This window comes from Neolamprologus brichardi, chromosome 7, assembly GCF_056152115.1.
Source record: "Neolamprologus brichardi isolate AB-2024 chromosome 7, ASM5615211v1, whole genome shotgun sequence".
NCBI classification, from domain to species: domain Eukaryota; kingdom Metazoa; phylum Chordata; class Actinopteri; order Cichliformes; family Cichlidae; genus Neolamprologus; species Neolamprologus brichardi.
Genome location: NC_142110.1, coordinates 35539507 through 35561969, shown reverse-complemented (window position 1 = coordinate 35561969; position 22463 = coordinate 35539507). Strand labels below are relative to the sequence as shown.

General features: G+C 42.7%; 2 long non-coding RNA genes and 1 pseudogene across 2 annotated transcripts; 2 read left to right on the top strand and 1 right to left on the bottom strand.

Annotated features, from left to right (window-relative positions):
• Positions 1 to 904: 904 nt before the first annotated feature.
• Positions 905 to 1955, bottom strand: LOC148102106 (uncharacterized). The gene is made up of 3 exons (XR_015719350.1): positions 1710 to 1955; positions 1366 to 1546; positions 905 to 992 (listed from the first exon to the last, which is right to left on the bottom strand). It is a non-coding gene; the product is annotated as an uncharacterized LOC148102106 (long non-coding RNA).
• A 12953-nt stretch (positions 1956 to 14908) lies between these two features.
• LOC148102105 (uncharacterized) lies at positions 14909 to 16380 on the top strand (annotated as a pseudogene).
• A 1217-nt stretch (positions 16381 to 17597) lies between these two features.
• LOC148102104 (uncharacterized) lies at positions 17598 to 18673 on the top strand. The gene is made up of 3 exons (XR_015719349.1): positions 17598 to 17869; positions 18033 to 18213; positions 18587 to 18673. It is a non-coding gene; the product is annotated as an uncharacterized LOC148102104 (long non-coding RNA).
• Positions 18674 to 22463: the final 3790 nt, after the last annotated feature.

Sequence of the window (22463 nt, the reverse complement as noted above, 5' to 3'; positions counted from 1 at the left end):
ATTTGAGCACACGTAAAAAAAAGTGTGCAGGCACAAGTGTTGCATTTTGAGGACAAATTTATTTTGAGCGAAGAAAAGCTGAATTTGAGTGAGCAAAATTAATTCCTGCGTGCAAAAAATGTATTTCAGTGTTTGCTATTATCCATACACACACACACACAGTGTTGGGAAGGTTACTTTTAAAATATATTCCATTACAGAATACAGAATACATGCCCCAAAATGTATTCTGTAACGTATTCCGTTACGTTACTCAATGAGACCCAGATAGCAAGGAAACATTGAAACAACGTTGAGTCAATATCAGGCGACATCATTGAATCAACGTTGAAGTGTGACGTTGACCTAACGTCACTCTTGCACCCTTTTTTAATGTTGAAACAACGTCAGGTTTTGATGTTGAATCAATGTTGAAACCTGACATTGAAACAATGTCAGATTCTGATATTGAAACAATGTTGAGCTATGGTGTTGATTTTCCACCTCTTTCGCACAGTTGCTTTTTATTAAAACAACAGTTAAATCATGACTGGAAATCTACCTTTCTTTATAGGTATTTTAACCAATACTAAACTACTGCATGTTTCCATCAATACTTAAACCACCTAAACACATAATTGTACTTATTCCTCAAATTGGACACCCTTTATAAAAAAAACAACAACAACAAATGTCTCACAATGTATCATGTCAATATTAATATCCTAAAATAAGAAAGCATTGCATGTGATGTAACAGAGAAAAAAAATAAACAAAAAAAGGTCAATAGGCATGTTTCGTTTGCTAAATACTTTATTAAAAGACAGTTTGCCATTTACATTTATATGTTTCACAGAAGTTTGTAATTTTTTACTCTGGGATGGGGATGCATGATGTGCGTCCTGCACCACCCATACCCATACAATCTGGGGCGTATCAGAGCCATTTCTGCACTGCTTGTGCAAAGACAAACTCGGACATAGAGTTTGCCCCTAACTGCTGCGTCAGGCCATCTAAGAAAAAAATACACACACACAAACAAAAAAAGTGAATTAGAGCACATGAATAAGCTCTTGTTAACTGTCTTCAGTGGGGAGAAAGTATGTAAACTCCTAGGCTGATAAACATGAAAGTCACCAGGCGTAAATCTGCAAACTGCCGCATTTGATTCCCAAAGAGCTATGAGCTGTGATAAGTGACAAGTCTTAGCATGGTGTGCCGTGTATCCTTTAAAACAAAATAAACATGGGGTCCTCGGGCTGTACAACTACAACCCGAGGACTAAACAAGCCAAAGACCAAAGACTCCATCTCCAGATTAACCGGACATGAAAGTCTTGTTATTAAGAAAGACAAAGTAATATAGCAAAAAAACTGTAAAACTTACCACCATATATGCATTTGCAGAGCGCTGTATCTTTAAATGCCATTTTTTGCTTTGTCTGGTCCTTGGTTTTTTTCCCTGCCCAGTTGAGTACCGAGGCCAGCTCGTTTGTAATGGCATAAGCCATTACACGGCGGACTCGCACCTCCAGTGTGGTCCCTCCAATCAAGGCAAAGCGTCTCACCTATAGACACATTTTAAGAGATGGAATTAGCGTGTCTCGTGTCTTAAATGTGTATGCAAGTGCTTGTGTGTTTAATCAACAGGCCGTTGTTATGTATTTAAATCACATCTGACAGCTATTACACTTTATAGTTACAAAGTGTACATAACCTTTATATACTTACCATTGCCTTATTTGCCTCTTATGATTGAAAAGCTGCCTCTGCATTGTTTAGCTCCTCAATGTTGTGCAAGGGCAAATCCAGAGGCAATACCCCAGCATCTACCGATTCATTGCAGCAGGGATGGCGGATGGCTCTGACCTCCTCACGGAGTTCGTTAACAGCTGTCGTCAGGTCTGACTGCATAGCTAATATCTTTTGTGAGGTCGCATCTGTTTAAAAAAACAATTCCAGAAAGATTAATGGCTTAAGCAGTGAGAGGCGAAAAACTAATATATAAATAATAAAACGCAGTTTACGTGTGGACAAAAGGTGCAAACGCAAGGTAGGTGAGCGTGCATCGTAAAGTTAGGTGAGCGTGCAACGTAAAGTTAGGTGAGCGTGCAACGTAAAGTTAGGTGAGCGTGCAACGTAAAGTTTGAATTGAGTGCGAATCGAAGCGGGTGCTCTCCAATCATTAAAAGTAACAAAGTCATTGAACACATTTATACAGTTACCTTTACGTTTATCAATCATATATCACAGATTTACAATTTTTTGTAGTACTATGCTAAAAAGCAACTACAGAGCGAAAGTCTGGGTCAAGCGCCGAGGCGACGGCAAGAACAAAGGAACCCTCGAAGCGTTAAGCTAGCTTTTTAAGGGAATATAACGGAAAAGTATGAAACGAAAATGTTTTCTTTGTTGACTTTGTTCGCAGTGCAATTTATTTGTTGCCGGATTGTAAGATGAAAGTAGACACAATTTCGGGCTCCCACATTTTGTCCGAAACTTTACATTAACAAGTTTGTTTGTTTTTTTACTGTTATTCAAATGCAACCGTGGAAATAACGAATAGAACAAAAGTCATTCATTCTTACCTTATATTAATCGTGGTGCAGGCCAGTGCAGTGCATGAACTGATGCCTTCTCCGGTCAATTCCGCTGAGAGTAAATCTAATGTCCCGCTCTACTGTACAAGACAATGGTTACCTGAAGGGATGTACCACTGTGAGAGGGGGGGCTATGGAATAGTCCAAGTGGTAGCAGCTGTAAGCGGTTTCATCAGTATTTCAGTGTTGTTTCAACATTGGATTTGTGTTGACATTTCAACCCTGACGATTCTGATGGTTCAGATGGAAAATCAACATCTGTTCAATGTTTCCTTGCTATCTGGGGAGTAACGTATTCTGAATACTTTGGATTACTTAATATATTATCATGCTGTTTACAACTACATGAATGTACTATTGCTGTGATTTATTACTGTTACTGAAGGTCCGCGGCTCCGAACCGTAGTAAAGGGACCTCTGGCTAATACAGCGGGTTCGTGTTGGGCTCATAGCCGAAAACTAGCTTTACTTTGTTGTCTGGGTCAACTTTGCTTGTGAGAGACAAAGAGAGGCGTTGAAAAGCTGCTCCAACGGAACTTATTGTTTTTGGAGGAAAACACGAACACGGTGTACAGTCGAGTCTTAATAGCTTACTTACAGCTGGGCTCGTCAGGCTCTCTTCTTGGCTGCAGTGGTTATTATTATATTTACATGCTTCCAGCTCCCGTTTTTGCTCGATGACAGCTCGTACTTTTCCTTTTTCTCCCTCCCTCGCTCACAGACACATAACTTGTATGGCAGTCCATTCTCCCTGCAGCACGGACTACACTGCCCATGATGCTACATTCTTTAGAGCTATATCGGTAGCATTCTGCCTATTAGCTTAGCACAACAACAACAGGCGCTCTCTCACCCAGGAAACACAGAGCGAGAGCGTAACCCTGTAACCATGGCAACCGTAACGTTGCCGCCTGGAACAACAGAACGTAGCTGTCAAACAAAACCCAAACAGTCCTGACCCGCCACAATATGAAACAGGAAAGTACCGCCATGTAATCCATTTATTTCAACAAAGTAACTGTATTCTAAATACCACATTTTTAAACGGTAACTGTAACGGAATACAGTTACTCATATTTTGTATTTTAAATACGTAACGGCGGTACATGTATTCCGTTACTCCCCAACACTGCACACACAACAGCAGACCCTCTCACTCAGTTTTTGCATTTGAGCTCGCTCGCAATGTGTTGCTGGCGCTCTCAACATTTCTGCCCGTGCGCACTCAACTCTTTCTCTAAACCGTTATATTCATGTAACTTTTGAAAGTTAGCTTCATACCTGAGAGCTGGTACCTTCAAATTCGTCATCCATGGTGTTTCGAAACTCTCACTAGAACAATCCACTGCTGATCACATGACATAGATGATTCTGATTGGCTGCTCAAATGCTCATTAGGGGCGGAGCATTTTTATAACCCCAGGTGGGTTTTAGAATAGAATAGAATAGAATAGGATAATCCTTTAATTGTCCCACAAGGGGGAAATTTGGTTGTAACAGCAGCCAAAAAGACAAATATACAAACAAACAGTACACAGGACACGGAACAGAAACATACACATTTTTTTCTTACATATTTACATTAAGGACAATGGTTACTATAAACAGAGAGTACTGTACAGTTATTAAATTAAATAAAAATAATTACAGGTAAGAGGCAAACCAGGTTGTTGCGCGGATTGGTTAATTAACTAACTTATTGCAGTTACAGCATTGATGTAAACATCTATGTTTGTTGGGAGCAGTTCAGATTGTACAGTCTGACAGCTGCAGGGAGGAAGGACCTGCGGAAACGCTCCTTCATGCATCTAGGATGCATCCATTAAAATTGATTCTGGCTTGGATAACGTGATATCGATTCATTAATTGGAGGGTTGACCTTATTTTGACTGCCCATCATTCACTAACCTGTCTCCTATAGACTTCATTAGTTTTGATTTTTAGTGCCTTCTAATGAATTAATTAAATACACCATTAAACAATTAATTAAATGTGGCAATAATTAATTAAAATCAGAAATAATTAATTACATAAATATTTATGACACATGTAATTAATTAATTATTGACATATTTAATTAATTATTGACACATTTAATTAATTATTTTTTTATTTCACATTTTAATTAATTATTGCACAGTTGACTCCTTCAGGTCTCACCATGAAATCATTTGATCTGTCAAATATGGCCATACTGAACGTTACAAAAGCACAAGTTTAACTAAGCAGTTTTACTATTTTTTACTAACGCATAAAAGAAATAATGTTGGTGTTTCCGTCATGTAGTAACTGCTGGCTTTAACTGTACAAAGGTTGTTCGACACTATGAAACACATACAGACTTCATGATGTTCGGCTAATATTTTTATTGTGAATATTAATCATGAGGGTTAACGGACCTGTACACCACGGAGCAAGGTCAGCATATCCACGATATCTTCAGCTCTATGAGTTAACACAGAGTTTCCCAGCTGACTAATCTAACTGTCATCTGCGAATATGTCACGGGTCATATCAATATGATTTTACAGAAAATCATCCTTGTAGCACTCTTGTGTGATGCGACGAGCCAATAATCACTCCCGATGTTAGTCCGCTGTGAAACTTTAATGCGTACTCCAGCACACGACAAAACACACAGACCGCACCGGAAGAACAAACTCCCCCCACCATACTATTCCGGTTGGATTAGTCCCCCACAGTTATGGCAGGTCTGCACAAACAAATATTGCTTGGTGATCATTTAACCAATGATCTACATCTTCCCCATTTAGCTTGTAGCACCTAACAAAACTAATTCACTCACAAGTTTCTAAACAGTGCTTCTTAACATAACTTTAACTTAACAATGTTTTTTGCTCGGAGTAACCCCACACCTTAACATAACAGCAATTATGAAAAATGCAAATAGCCAGCAAGCATCATATTTCAACATACTGACAACAAACTGATTACACTTAAGGCATCCTAGTGTTTTCCATTTACATGTATCTTGGGTTGGGTCTGCAGATGCGACCTGCACGTGTAGTGTATGGTGTCTGGTTCACAATGTTCTGACCGGGCACCTGCACAGCAGGTTGGGGCTGAGGAGGGGATGTGTTTTGTGAATCTTCGTTTGAGCGTGTGTGTGATTGCGGTGTGAGTGTGGAACTGTCCATTGTAGAATGGTTAGTGTCCTGGCACTCAGGGTCATAGTCATGGAGTGGTGGCGGCGGCGGTTCTGCCACTGGGAGGATGTGGCGGCGATTCCTCCTGTAGGTTCTTCCATCGACCTGAATGATGTAGGATCGTGGCTCCTTGCTCTTCCTTTCCACAATTCCCAGCTTGTCGTAGCCTTTCTCTGTCTGCACGCGGACCACTTGTCCTTCTTGCAACGGCTGTAGCGTGCGACTGGACTTATCATAGTGACGCTTCAGTTTGAGTCTTTTGTCACAAAGTCGGTCACAGATCTGTCCTGTGTCTTTTGCAATGGGTGCCAACAGCTTGCTGCACACAGGAATGCCCGCGCGTTTCTGACGAGACATGAGGCGTTCAGCAGGGGAGCCTAGTTGTGTGTCACGGGGAATGTTTCTAAGGTTTAGGAGGTCAAGAAACACATCGTTTCCATCTCGGTGAGATTTTTCCATGAGCTGTTTTGCGCTGCGCACCGCTCTCTCAGCAAGACCGTTTGACTGTGGAAACTCTGGGCTGCTGGTTGAATGGGTGAAGTCCCACTGTTTTGCGAAATCAATAAACTGTTGACTAGTGTATTGTCTGCCATTGTCAGTGAGGAGCGTGTGCGGTGTGCCATGAACTGAAAAATGTCTCTTTAGCTTGGAGATGACCGCTGCTGTGGTCAAGTCACGGAGAAGGTCAATCTCAATCCATCCTGAATAGGAATCTACAAGGACCTGGTATTGTTTTCCATGCCAGGTAAAAATGTCAGCAGCCACCGTTGACCATGGGAGGTCTGGAACAGGGTGCAGTTGTAGCGGTTCTCTCTGCTGATGTGTCTTAGTGCTGTTACACACAGTGCAAGAGAGCAGCTCTTCTGCGATGTCTTTTGACATTGCTGGCCAAAAAATGACACTCCTAGCTCTGCGCTTGGTTGCTTCGGTACCTGGATGGCCTTTGTGTACGATGTTGATGTACTCTTTGTGCAGGGACTGGGGAATGACAGTTTTGTGGCTTTTCATGATGATCCCATCCTCCATGCTGAGCTCATCTCTATATGGAAAAAACGGAGCTAGAGCGGGCTGTACTTGGCTCTCCGTGCTGGGCCATCCTCGCTGAATGACTGTGCTGAGCGCTTGTAGCACATCATCTTGTGCTGTGTGCTGTCTTAGCTCCTCCAGGCGAGCAGTGGAGATGTAGCTCACTGTCATCACTTCATAATCAGTGTGTTCAACTGGGCAGCGTGACAGCGGGGCGAGCGGGGCTCTTGAAAGGGTGTCGGCTAGATACATGTATTTCCCCTTTTTGTAGACCAGACTGATGTCGTAACTCTGTAGTCGCAGTAACATCCTCTGGAGCCGGGCAGGGGCGACATGGATTGGCTTTTTCATTATGGTCACCAGGGGCTGGTGGTCGGTTTCAATGATTGTTGCTTTGCCATAGACATAATCTTTGAACTTCGTGCAGGCAAACACCACCAGCTCCTTCTCTATTTGAGCATATCGCGTCTCTGTGTCAGTGAGAGCACGCGAGGCGAAGGCTACTGGTCTGCCATTTTGCAAACACGCGGCACCCAGCCCATAGCATGATGCATCACATGTCAGTGTGACTGGCTCCTTGACATTGTAATACGCCAATACTGGTGGGCTGGAGAGGCATGATTTGAGGTGGTCGAAAGCCTCCTGGTGCTGTGGGAACCAGCACCACGCAGTCTCCTTGTGGGTTAGTTTCCTTAGGGGTGCTGCAATCTCGCTAAGGTTTGGTATGTACTTCCCAAGGTAATTAACCATACCGAGGAAGCGCTGTTGCGACGTGACATCCGTGGGCACCGGCATTGCTCCTATTGCTGTGGTTTTGGAGGGGTCTGCTTTTAGACCGTCCCTTGTGAAGATGTGGCCCACATATGACACTTGATCTAGGCGAAATTTGCACTTGTCAGGGTTTAGCCTGAGTTTGATCTCTCGAGCACGTGTCAGCACTTTATTGAGGTTGGCATCATGTTCGGCCACTCCGTGTCCTCCGATAATGATGTCATCCACGATGACAGAGCATGGGTAACCGGCAAACAGCTGTTCCATGGAGCGCTGGAACACCTCACTGGCTGAATTGATACCAAAGGGCATCCGCAGAAACCTGTATCGCCCAAATGGGGTGCTGAATGTGGTCAGCATTGAGGATTTCTCGTCGAGCCGTATTTGCCAGAAGGAGTTTTTTGCATCTAGCACTGAGAACACTGTCACTCCTGACATCTGTGCTGCCACTTCCTCAACGCTGCGCATTGGGTGATGGGGTCTTTTCAGTGCTGTGTTGAGGTCTTTTGGATTTATGCACAGTCTGATCTCATGCTTGTCTTTCTTGTGTGCTGCCACCATTGAGGACACCCAGTCAGTAGGCTCGGTGACTGGTGTTACAACGCCGATGCGTTGCATGCGTTCAAGTTCAGCTTTGACGCTTTCTTGCATCGCGACGGGGATGCGGTGAGCTGGACGGACCACAGGCTGTACATCAGGGTCTAGCATCATTGAGTATGTGACTGGAAGTTCCCCCAGTTCATCACTGAACAGGTCATAGTATTGTGTGAATATGTGAGAGCTGAAATCTGTGCTGCTTTCTGTGCTGATCTGGTGGACCTCAGGGCTCATTTTCACAATGCCCATTTCCATGCATGCTCGAAATCCTAGCAGCGGTTGCACTTCTCTATCCACCAAAAAGAAAGGCAACGTGTGACACTGCTTCTTTAAGCAACAAGGGAGTGTAACAGTTCCAGTGGTCTGAATTCTCGTGCCTCCATAGGCAACAAGGCTCACAGGATTCTCTTGTTTGACAGTCTGTCTTCCGCCATTCACTGTTTCGAAAGTCTTAAGTGACATGACATTGCATTTTGCTCCTGTATCTACTTTCATCTCAGTGGGCACGCCATTTATGTTTATTGTGACAAATCCCTCATCTTTTTTATCAGCTTTAGCGTGGATGCAGTCAATCTGTCTGTCAAGCTCTACACCATCCACGTAAAACGTTTCATCCTGAAGTGGTGGCTCACTCACTGTTAATTCGTTCACAAGCCGCCTTGCAGTCTGTCTGTTAGGGTGGGCTCTGTGATGGCTGCGTGGTTTAGACTTGCAGCAACTTTTGTAGTGATTCAGTTTTTTACAGTTGTGACACTGTTGTCCAAATGCTGGACATTTGTCTCGCTTGGCCACATGGCTGCCTCCACAATTGGAGCAATTGGTGACAGTCTGTGGGAATGAAAGGGGCTTAGGCTTGTGCTTGCTGTTCAGAATGGGCTTTACTGCGTCGACACTGGTAGCTTGTGTTGCTAGTGTCTTGCTGTTTTTTTCAGTCATTTCGTGTATTCGACACACCGAGATAGCTTTAGCAAGTGTCAGCTCGCTGTCTCTTAGCAGAGCCTTTCTCAACGTGTCGCTAATGACACCACAGACGATACGATCACTGAGCATCTCGTCAGCGAGGTCCCCAAAGTGACAACATTTAGCCTTGATCTTTAAATCACTGATGAATGATTCAAGTGTCTCACCTGGCTTCTGATTTCTGGTGTGGAATCTATATCTTTCCATCGTCCTGTTGTGTTGAGGATTGCAGATTTCTCAAAATTTTGCCTTCAAACATTCTGGATCCTCTCTGGACTCGGCAGCAGTAAGTATCTCTCCATCTGCACCAGCTGCGCGAACGGCAGGAGCATAAACGAATGAGCGTTCTCGTTCAATGGCGTCTGGTCCAGCAATATTTAGGAGAATGTAAGCCCTAGTCTTTGCCGGTTTGTCAGAGTGAGCAGCGGCGATGAAAATATCATATTCCCGTTCAAAAACACGCCAATTCTCGGCAATGTTCTCATCAAAGACCAGAGGGTCAGGTCTGCGAAATCTGTCCGCCATGATGGGGCGACTTCTTTTCTCTTTTTTTTTTTTTCTTAAGCGGCTAATCCAACACAGCGCACAAAGCAGTGCGGTACCCCGAAAGGGATATAAACATATGCGCTGGCGTGACGTCCGTACCGTCTTCTGACACCATGTAGCACTCTTGTGTGATGCGACGAGCCAATAATCACTCCCGATGTTAGTCCGCTGTGAAACTTTAATGCGTACTCCAGCACACGACAAAACACACAGACCGCACCGGAAGAACAAACTCCCCCCACCAATACTATTCCGGTTGGATTAGTCCCCCACAGTTATGGCAGGTCTGCACAAACAAATATTGCTTGGTGATCATTTAACCAATGATCTACAATCCTTATTACTGCCAACTATTCCAGAGACGTGAAAATCTACAGCATAAAGAACAAAAAAATATAGCAGTCTAACGCAGCACTGTAACAGAGATGAACCGTCAGTTTGTCGCAGATCAAAGTGGAATGAAAGTTATTGGTTGAACAGGTGTTCATGATCTGTGTTTTCTGCATTTTCATCAGCGTAAGAGACTCAGCAGCAGATTAGAATAACAGTTATACATTTAATAAATCACCAAATGAATACACGCAAGAAACGAGCAAACCTGTTCCGACAATTTGAGTTTGTGTTCCCTCAGCTGCAGACTCGCTGCTGTTTAAATGTTTGAGAGGAAGATTAGATATAAAGCAAACGTCAAACATAGACTCAGTCTTCGTTCACATTTGATATGAGGCCAGGACGGATAATGGCTGTGTCCTGTTTTAAGATCATATATGTAAAATTGTTGTCTGACCTCCGTCGATCCAGCCGCTCAGAGTCCGTGGTTACCGTGGTTACTGCATAAGCACCTATAATGTAAACAGCTGGCACAGCGGAAACCTACCGGGAGCATGGGTGTTTATGTTTTTCATTGCAAAAGAACTGTCTGTCTACGTTTCAGTGCCCTGGTCTGCCTCAGTTTCCACCAACCCCACTCCAGTCTCAGCAGTTTAGTGACCTGACTGTTCCATTTTTAACTTTTGGTGTTTCTGCCTATCACAAGATTGATAACTTCAGTCAGCACTGTAGTGCATCATTCTCACATCGGGACATTTGAATACTGTTTTATACAGCATATGACTGGAAGATGAATATCAAGCAGGCATAAGTGTGATGTTTATTGAACTGAGATCTCCTACTGTCATTTCTGTTGCTGGAGATGTCCACTCTAATTTAATTTAATTAGTTTGCTGCTTTGAATTATATGCAAACATGTCCATGTGGATTATAGAAGTTGCTTGAGGAAGAGAAAATATGTTCATCAAAAGAAGACAGTTGAGGTACTCGGGGCATCTAACCAGGATTCCTCCTGGACTCCTAGGTAGGGGAGGTGTTTTTGGCCATGTCCTACTGGGAGGAGGTCTCAGCGGGCTTGGGGAATACTGTGTCCTCCAGGATGAGCTGGAAGGCATGGCTGGGTTGAAGGAAGTCTGTCAAATTGATAAGCAGAGGAAGTGGTGCAGCACCTCGTTCTGTTTGTAGAAGCTCAGATGTAGGGGCAGCCAATCAGATGAAAGCTGGCATAAATAGAGGAGGGGTTGGGGTGGGGGCTCCAAAAGACTGTAGCATGCAAAACCACTACTTTGTACAATTTCTGTCATCTACAGACAAAATCATCTTAACTTGTGATCTTGGAAGCTGCTGGTACTTGAGTTGTTTTATGCCTCTGAACAGAGCCTGGTGGGTATTTGGTCCTGCTTCTAGCATCAGTGCTAAGCTACACTAATCCAGCTGCTGGATGTAATTTGTTATTAACTGGACTAGTTCATTTATCTATCTCTAGTATGCATTTGAAGAACTCATAATCTTCTGTGTTCTCCCTAGCTGCCCTGGGCTTATCCATGGCCTTCATCTTAAAATTCAGAGACAACATGTTCCATGTACTGACTGGCCATATCACGACTGTTCTGGTCACAGGCTTCTTCCTCCAGGCACCCACGGTCCTGCTGGACATCTTTATCTACAGTGCCAGCTAGCCCAAGGACCTGGAATATAGCCTGCAGCGGGAGAAACTACGGGTCATCAACGGGGAGGTGTTTGAGAGGTCAAGAGGGGTAGGAGACAAACCACAAATCCTCAGTAGTCACGCACACAAGCCCACACACTCCTTTTCCTCAAACAACTTCGCTCACCTAACCCCGATGTACAGGGAGTGCAGAATTATTAGGCAAGTTGTATTTTTGAGGAATAATTTTATTATTGAACAACAACCATGTTCTCAATGAACCCAAAAAACTCATTAATATCAAAGCTGAATGTTTTTGGAAGTAGTTTTTAGTTTGTTTTTAGTTTTAGTTATTTTAGGGGGATATCTGTGTGTGCAGGTGACTATTACTGTGCATAAATATTAGGCAACTTAACAAAAAACAAATATATACCCATTTCAATTATTTATTTTTTCCAGTGAAACCAATATAACATCTCCACATTCACAAATATACATTTCTGACATTCAAAAACAAAACAAAAACAAATCAGCGACCAATATAGCCACCTTTCTTTGCAAGGACCCTCAAAAGCCTGCCATCCATGGATTCTGTCAGTGTTGTGATCTGTTCACCATCAACATTGCGTGCAGCAGCAACCACAGCCTCCCAGACACTGTTCAGAGAGGTGTACTGTTTTCTCTCCTTGTAAATCTCACATTTGATGATGGACCACAGGTTCTCAATGGGGTTCAGATCAGGTGAACAAGGAGGCCATGTCATTAGTTTTTCTTCTTTTATACCCTTTCTTGCCAGCCACGCTGTGGAGTACTTGGACGCGTGTGATGGAGCACTGTCCTGCATGAAAATCATGTTTTTCTTGAAGGATGCCGACTTCTTCCTGTACCACTGCTTGAAGAAGGTGTCTTCCAGAAACTGGCAGTAGGACTGGGAGTTGAGCTTGACTCTATCCTCAACCCGAAAAGGCCCCACAAGCTCATCTTTGATGATACCAGCCCAAACCAGTACTCCACCTCCACCTTGCTGGTGTCTGAGTCGGACTGGAGCTCTCTGCCCTTTACCAATCCAGCCACGGGCCCATCCATCTGGCCCATCAAGACTCACTCTCATTTCATCAGTCCATAAAACCTTAGAAAAATCAGTCTTGAGATATTTGTTGGCTCAGTCTTGACGTTTCAGCTTGTGTGTCTTGTTCAGTGGTGGTCGTCTTTCAGCCTTTCTTACCTTGGCCATGTCTCTGAGTATTGCACACCTTGTGCTTTTGGGCACTCCAGTGATGTTGCAGCTGTGAAATATGGCCAAACTAGTGGCAAGTGGCATCTTGGCAGCTGCACGCTTGACTTTTCTCAGTTCATGGGCAGTTATTTTGCGCCTTGGTTTTTCCACATGCTTCTTGCGACCCTGTTGACTATTTTGAATGAAACGCTTGATTGTTCGATGATCACGCTTCAGAAGCTTTGCAATTTTGAGACTGCTGCATCCCTCTGCAAGATATCTCACTAGTTTTGACTTTTCTGAGCCTGTCAAGTCCTTCTTTTGACCCATTTTGCCAAAGGAAAGGAAGTTGCCTAATAATTATGCACACCTGATATAGGGTGTTGATGTCATTAGACCACACCCCTTCTCATTACAGAGATGCACATCACCTAATATGCTTAATTGGTAGTAGGCTTTCGAGCCTATACAGCTTGGAGTAAGACAACATGCATTTGCCTAATAATTCTGCACTCCCTGAATATCCACTTCCTCTACTCCCGCCCACATACCAAGTGCTCTGCAGGAAACTTGGCTCTTGTTTCTCTGTAATGTCATTTCTTGAGTGCAGGAGGAAACCTGATTCCTAGCTATGAAAATAGCATCCAGGCTCATGCTGGAGCCTTACTTCATATAATTCCTTTAGAAGTCAAGTGTTTTTTGATGGAAGAAGCTATTTAACAATACAGTAGTCTGTGGGGATACTATCCTGGAATTCTTTTCATCCCCAGTGTCCTGTTCTGTATTGAAGAAACCCTGTAATTCATGTGAAATGCCAGGTTTCAGGTGTTTGTTTCTTTGCTAGAGCACTAACAAAAATACCCTCTCCATTGGCAGCTGATGGGTTTAGATTTTATTATTGTCATTTGTATTAGGAAATATTTAACCATATATGCTTAGAGGTGTATAATCAATTGTGTAGTGATAGGATGTGTGATCTTTAGCAGGCTGCAAAGGCTTGGTGTGCATTCCAGAGTGTTCTGGAATCCACACCTATATCCTGGGAGCATGGGAAGAGGTCGTACATTGTTTTATTGTTTTACGGTAGGATAAACGTGGCTATATCTGTTTTAGTCTGAGTGCCTTTTGTTTAGATGAACTGCTGGACTTTCCAGACCAGTAGGTTTAGGGAAGTCATTTATGGGGTCATACTCTGACCCCCCCCCCCCCCCCCCCCCCACACACACACACACACACACACACACATACACACACAGTATTCTTTGTTCACATGTAAGATGTTATATGTTAATGACCCTATGCATATTCATGTAACCACAATAAAAGGAGTGCTATGGGGAACCTGGCTGAGAGTCTGACGGAGGTCAAGTGGTGGAACGACACTTGGCTCCAGGCAGGTCTCCCTCATGCATGAGTAACACGAAGAACTTTGGTGCCTTGTGTCTTGCTTTTTGCTGTGTAGCAAATTGTCCTTAACGTTCCAGCGAATAGGTTTATGCTACGAACCTATCATTAATTGGTCCTTCGAGAGCCGGATCCCTGGAGTCGACATTCACCGAGGGGAAAAGAGACACACCGACAGACTGACGTCAGCCAGGACTTATAGAGGTCCTGCAGCAAAGTCCCGAGGCGTGAGAATTCGTCATCGGGCCGGTGGATTAGCCGTCTGTTTTTTTCTCCTCGATGGATGACGATTGACGGGATTCGGGACTGATGCTACTCACAATAAGCAACACCAAGTAGGTATGTGAAAACTCTTAGCCACTGTGTGAGGCTGAGTTGTAAAGTCTTTATCACTGTGTGCGATAAAGTGTGTAGTCACTGTGTGCGACTATTCTTTGCCACTGTGTGCGGCAAAGCACGCATCCACTGTGTGAGGTTGCGTTGGAAGTCTTTGCCACTGTGTGCGGCAAAGCGCGCAGCCACTGTGTGAGACTGCGTTGAGACGATAGGCCTAATTTTTGTTGTTTGTGTGTGAGGATATTTTTTGTTGTTGTTGTGTGAGTGTGTTTGTGTGAGTGCGTGCGGAGCAGAACACGTGGTCTGTGACGCCAGCAGCTGTTGTTATTATGGGTTCCCAAGCAACCAAGAGTGTGTCAGAGGGTGACGAGAAGTTTATGATGAAATTCGCTCCCGGCAGCGCAAAGTATTTAGGACATTGGCGCAAAAAATATGATTTTGAAGGTAAATTGGTTGTAGGACAATGTCAAATGTTAGTAGACCAGTTGACAGTAAAGGCAGCTTGTGCAAAAGGGAAATTGAAACAGGAGAGAGAGTTACACCTGGCGTCCGCTAAACTGTGGTTAGAGCAGGCGCAGAAAAGACAGGAGGCAGCGAACGTGAAGAGAGCAGCTTTGCAGGCATTAGCTGTGAAACCTGAAGATGAGATGGTGCGATCTACTTCAGTAGTGCTGACGTTAAGGGACCAACAGCGTAGAGCAGCATTAGAGAGGGAGAGAGAGGCCAGAGAGGAGGAAGAAAAGCAGGAGCAGGAGAAGAGAGAGAGAGAGAGGAGGAGGACAGAGTACGGCAGGAGTTTGGGGATGCCGCAGCAAAATATTTAAGCCCTTATGGAACTAGATCCAAAACTAAGAGGGATGAGGCGAGTGCAGCTGGTATGCCTGCCTACCCTTTGCATGATACCTTTCCCATGGTAGAGGTCGCGAATCCCCATTTTGGTGTTGAAAATGACCAAAGCCGTGTTATTTGTGTTTACAGGCCATGGACTGAATCTGAGCGTGCAGAGGCATGTAAAGGTTTAGGAAACCCGTTGACTAATGTTGATGAATTTATCGCCCGACACAAGCAACTCTGCTCCTCGTACCGCTTAAACGGTCAGGAAACAGAAGCCACTTTTAGGAAGTGTCTCACATATAACTGGGCTCGGGTGCGAGGCACCTACACAGGGAGGGATGGTAATACCGTCCTACCCTATGGCCATGCAAATTTAAGAGGCCAAGTTGATGGGGTTTATGAGCGTCTTAGAAATACCTTTAAAGCTTCTGTAGATTACAACAAAATCGCCCAATGCATTCAGAAAGCAGGAGAGGATGTTCATGAGTTCAGGGCGAGATTAGAGGAAGTTTTCAAAGAACATAGCGGCCTTGAAGAGAGTGCAGAGAAGGCCAGCCCATATCAGCAGCAGTTAAAACATGCTTTGATGAATGGCTTTCATTCACCCATTGCTGATTTCATCAGAAAACAAAATGTTAGTCATAACACTGACGGGTCCGTTGAATGCATGAACTGGGCCCGCCATGCACAGGAAGTCATTAAAAATAAAAAAAAGAAGTCACAAAGCTCTGAGGCCGCTGCCTTCTTAGCGGATGAAATCTTTTTCCAGGGACAGTTCAGACGGGGAAGAAATAGAGGCGGAGGTGAGAGAAGTAGAAGAAATTGGGGCCCTAAAGAGAAACGGGACAAGAGATTTGATAAATGCTATGAATGTAGAGAAATGGGCCATCATGCAAGGGAGTGTCCTGAACGCATGCCTGAAGAGTATAAACGCCCTGATCCAAGAAACCCTTATTATAATAAATGACTAGCACCTGTTGACACTGCTAATACACATACATGTACAAATGATCCCTTAGCTTGCCAGAATCTACAACAGCCCGTGTTTCAGACTCTAGATTTAACTGAAGTATTGTTAAATCTGTCAGGAAAAGAAGTAAAACCAGTTCGCACATTAACTGTGCAAGGCAAAACTGTTCAATTTCTGTGTGATTCAGGTGCAGATAAAACTGTTTTAAAAGATCATGTGTCAGGAGTTGATCCTTCAAATGGCACAATTTATGTAAAGTCTTCAAATGGTCAGTTAAATCAGCATAGAATCTCTAAACCAGTGTGGATTAGAGATCCTACCACAGGAGAGGCAGCTCAGGGTTCAGTTGTAATGTGCCCAACTTGTCCGGTGAACCTCTTGGGAAGAGATATGATGATGAAACTTGGAATTTCAATAATTCCAACATCCATTGGGATGATAGCTGCAGGAAAAGGTGAAACTGCTGAGACAATGGTTCATCAGGACAGTGGGGATTTGCATTATTACTGGACACTTGACCTGTCGGCCTCCAGACCTGATCAAATAAACTGTAAACTGTTAGCTGCAGCTGAGGAAATGTTGACAACTAACCATGACATACAGCCACCAGAAGACTTGCATGTCACACTGAGATTTAAGACCATGCCTGGGCCTGATGAGGCCTACACAGATAAAGTGCTGAAATTAGGGCCACAGAGAATCACCATAAAGGCAATATATACTGATGGTGAAACTATGGCTGGATGTAGTGTGATCCTTTCTGAAGCTGCACAACAACTTTTTACAGGGCAAACACCACATATTTCACTGACAAAGAGTGGCACAGCTGAGTGGACCCTAACGCTTCGAGGGTTCCTTTGTTCTTGCCGTCGCCTCGGCGCTTGACCCAGACTTTCGCTCTGTAGTTGCTTTTTAGCATAGTACTACAAAAAATTGTAAATCTGTGATATATGATTGATAAACGTAAAGGTAACTGTATAAATGTGTTCAATGACTTTGTTACTTTTAATGATTGGAGAGCACCCGCTTCGATTCGCACTCAATTCAAACTTTACGTTGCACGCTCACCTAACTTTACGTTGCACGCTCACCTAACTTTACGTTGCACGCTCACCTAACTTTACGTTGCACGCTCACCTAACTTTACGATGCACGCTCACCTACCTTGCGTTTGCACCTTTTGTCCACACGTAAACTGCGTTTTATTATTTATATATTAGTTTTTCGCCTCTCACTGCTTAAGCCATTAATCTTTCTGGAATTGTTTTTTTAAACAGATGCGACCTCACAAAAGATATTAGCTATGCTGTCAGACCTGACGACAGCTGTTAACGAACTCCGTGAGGAGGTCAGAGCCATCCGCCATCCCTGCTGCAATGAATCGGTAGATGCTGGGGTATTGCCTCTGGATTTGCCCTTGCACAACATTGAGGAGCTAAACAATGCAGAGGCAGCTTTTCAATCATAAGAGGCAAATAAGGCAATGGTAAGTATATAAAGGTTATGTACACTTTGTAACTATAAAGTGTAATAGCTGTCAGATGTGATTTAAATACATAACAACGGCCTGTTGATTAAACACACAAGCACTTGCATACACATTTAAGACACGAGACACGCTAATTCCATCTCTTAAAATGTGTCTATAGGTGAGACGCTTTGCCTTGATTGGAGGGACCACACTGGAGGTGCGAGTCCGCCGTGTAATGGCTTATGCCATTACAAACGAGCTGGCCTCGGTACTCAACTGGGCAGGGAAAAAAACCAAGGACCAGACAAAGCAAAAAATGGCATTTAAAGATACAGCGCTCTGCAAATGCATATATGGTGGTAAGTTTTACAGTTTTTTTGCTATATTACTTTGTCTTTCTTAATAACAAGACTTTCATGTCCGGTTAATCTGGAGATGGAGTCTTTGGTCTTTGGCTTGTTTAGTCCTCGGGTTGTAGTTGTACAGCCCGAGGACCCCATGTTTATTTTGTTTTAAAGGATACACGGCACACCATGCTAAGACTTGTCACTTATCACAGCTCATAGCTCTTTGGGAATCAAATGCGGCAGTTTGCAGATTTACGCCTGGTGACTTTCATGTTTATCAGCCTAGGAGTTTACATACTTTCTCCCCGCTGAAGACAGTTAACAAGAGCTTATTCATGTGCTCTAATTCACTTTTTTTGTTTGTGTGTGTGTATTTTTTTCCTAGATGGCCTGACGCAGCAGTTAGGGGCAAACTCTATGTCCGAGTTTGTCTTTGCACAAGCAGTGCAGAAATGGCTCCGATACGCCCCAGATTGTATAGGTATGGGTGGTGCAGGACGCACATCATGCATCCCCATCCCAGAGTAAAAAATTACAAACTTCTGTGAAACATATAAATGTAAATGGCAAACTGTCTTTTAATAAAGTATTTAGCAAACGAAACATGCCTATTGACCTTTTTTTGTTTATTTTTTTTCTCTGTTACATCACATGCAATGCTTTCTTATTTTAGGATATTAATATTGACATGATACATTGTGAGACATTTGTTGTTGTTGTTTTTATAAAGGGTGTCCAATTTGAGGAATAAGTACAATTATGTGTTTAGGTGGTTTAAGTATTGATGGAAACATGCAGTAGTTTAGTATTGGTTAAAATACCTATAAAGAAAGGTAGATTTCCAGTCATGATTTAACTGTTGTTTTAATAAAAAGCAACTGTGCGAAAGAGGTGGAAAATCAACACCATAGCTCAACATTGTTTCAATATCAGAATCTGACATTGTTTCAATGTCAGGTTTCAACATTGATTCAACATCAAAACCTGACGTTGTTTCAACATTAAAAAAGGTGCAAGTGTGACGTTAGGTCAACGTCACACTTCAACGTTGATTCAATGATGTCGCCTGATATTGACTCAACGTTGTTTCAATGTTTCCTTGCTATCTGGGTCTCATTGAGTAACGTAACGGAATACGTTACAGAATACATTTTGGGGCATGTATTCTGTATTCTGTAATGGAATATATTTTAAAAGTAACCTTCCCAACACTGTGTGTGTGTGTGTATGGATAATAGCAAACACTGAAATACATTTTTTGCACGCAGGAATTAATTTTGCTCACTCAAATTCAGCTTTTCTTCGCTCAAAATAAATTTGTCCTCAAAATGCAACACTTGTGCCTGCACACTTTTTTTTACGTGTGCTCAAATTTTTTTTTACCTGCGTTTAGAATAGTGGCACAAAAATAATGCCATACAGGCTGTGTCCTAATTCAGGGTCTGCATGCTTGAAGTACGCGTACTACGGACGGTGCGTACTATAAGTACGAGAAGTGCGGAAATGAGAGGGTTGTGAAATGGGACGGTCTAGCCTTCGTCGTGCTGTTCAGGTTGCCTAGCAACTATGGCACTAACCGCAAGAAACATTTCATACAGCTTTGTTTAACAGAAATAAACGAGAAAAAAAAGTTTTGTTGGTCATTCATTTTTGTCATGACATCAATTTGATTAGTTGAGTATCTGAGGCTGAGACCAGAGGACTGTAAAACATGATTGTTGGGCTTCATTTCTGTACTGACCAGTCATTTTAAGATTAGTTAGTAAATAATAATTAGCTAATGTTGTTCATGAGACTAAAATCATCTCACTGTGGTAATGTAAATATAATATGGCCAATAATATATGTATTGTCAGATTATTATGATATATATATATATATATATATATATATATATCAAATCATCACATTCTCTGTAAGATTAAGGTCGACTATATATATATTTAGAAGTAGAGGCTTTAAAACCAAGTTAACGCTGAAAGTACAAACATCACTAATGTCACACAACATTACCGACATGTGGCCAACAGTAATGTTTTAATTTTCTTCATTATTAAACATTCGCACATAAATAAGTGACATAGTATTCAGTACTTACTTTTGACAGTTTACTCTTGGGCCGCTCCCTTCTGCCTTCTGCCGTATTTTGCGGCAAAATTATCCACACCCACCACCGCGCTATGAATTGTGGGATATATGGCCTGTATTTGTATAGCGCTTTTCTAGTCCCTAAGGACCCCAAAGCGCTTTACAATAGATATATGGGACCACGAAGCGTGCACCGGACCACGCTTGATATTTGGGGAAATCGGCGGCGCATTTGGAGTACGCATTTGAAGTACACTTCGAGTTGGGACAGTCGTCACGTGGCGGTGACGTATTCGCACTCAAAATACGTACTTCAAGCGTGCGGTCTCTGAATTGGGACACAGCCCCAGTCTCCATTTCAACTTGTGTTTAAAGTGCGGACTTCAAATGATATTTTCTTAATTGTGTTAATAGGCCACGTAAAACCAGAGTTATGATTCAAAACAAAAGAAACAGTACAAACTGAGGACAGCTCTACCAAACACTCTCCGTTGGCGACCAAAATTTAAAACAAAAAAAACAAAACAGGATGCATGTCTGCCATTACCTGCCAAAACCGGAAGTAACGTAATATTTCGTGGGAAACATAGTTTTTCCCCTCAGGGCCTTTATAAACCTATACTGGTGGTTTTAAGTTATGTCTGACATATGTCTGTGCAGTTTCTGGGATGCTTAGACCTCAAAATGCACTGTTGGAAATTATTTTATTTTTTATGTTTTGTTTTGTTACTTTTCTAAAAACAGATGGTGATCTTTCCTAAAAATGATAGGACAGGTGTGGAGGAGAGTGAAGCAAGAGAATGGGTTCCTAAGGTGGGCAAGAAAAATCCAGCTAAGTTTCTTCTCCTGTAGTTAACGATGTAAATATGTTGTTTTCACACATCCATGGAAAATGAGCAAAATATATATTTTTCTGCTCTAAAAGCAGTCTGTGAGCTCATCTGAAGATGATGGGACAGATGACTGGAAACCCACACAGGATGAATCTGAAGGCTATTCAGAAGAGGAGGAAGAACAAGAACGTAAAAGGATTCCTAAGGTAGCCATGAAAAACAAAACTGGGTGTCCTGTGCCACAAAGAGAGGTGAAATTCATCCTCAGATTGTGGAAGCACTGAAACTATTTATCAAAAATGAGCCAAACATATTGTTGTCTTCTCTTAAAACAGATGGTGGCAGCATCTGAAGAGGATGGGACACATGATAGCAGACCCACACAGGATGAATCTAAAGATGATTCAAAAGATGAAGCAGAACATTTGGGACAAATGATTCACAAAGTGGCCATGGAAAAGGTAAAAATTGTTCTCAGTTTCAATGCATTCAACAAAATATGCCTTTGTATTCTTTTACGTCAGATGGTCAGCTCATATGTATGGAACACCAGGACTGCCATAATGAATTAATTAAATACACCATTAAATAATTAATTAAATGTGGCAATAATGAATTAAAATCGGAAATAATTACCGTATTTTCTGGACTACAAAGCGCACCTGAATATTAGCCGCACAAGCTAAAATCAGGGGAAAATCCTGTTTTGTACATACATTAGCCGCACCTGACTAAAAGCCGCAGGTGTTTCAATGTTGACTTATCATATGTAAGAGAATATGCACAAAGCGAATTGTCAGGAAAGAGATGGCTGTTTGGAGACACATCCCTTTTATTAATATTTTGAAAACAAGTTATGGGTACATATTTGCATAACTTTTTAGGTATATGTACAAGTAGTGGTAATTACAAGTACGAAACATGTACTGTGCTTCATAAATGAGTAACAAATGTAGTACATAGCAATAACCTACCTACAGCACACCAGAAAAATAGATTCGGCCTACCTTTTAGGCTCAGGTGCAGTGACACGGCTTTAACAAGAAGAAAAGTCAGTCATTCTCCACCATCTTTCTCTTCTCCCTGCGCACTAAAACCACCAAAGTCCTCTTCTCCAGTGTCGGAAACGAACAGGCTCAGGATGGCTACGTCATCCACTCTCAGCTTCTCTCCTTCGTTGTCACTTTCAAAACCAAAGAAATCCTCGTTGTCAGTGTCAGAGTTGAACACCCTCAGAAGGGCCATGGCGGTGTCCTCCTCTCCATCATGCAGCAGGTCAGCCCTTCGAAATCCGTTGGTGATCAATCATGTTTTCACACTTTTCCACGCTGTCAGAATCCA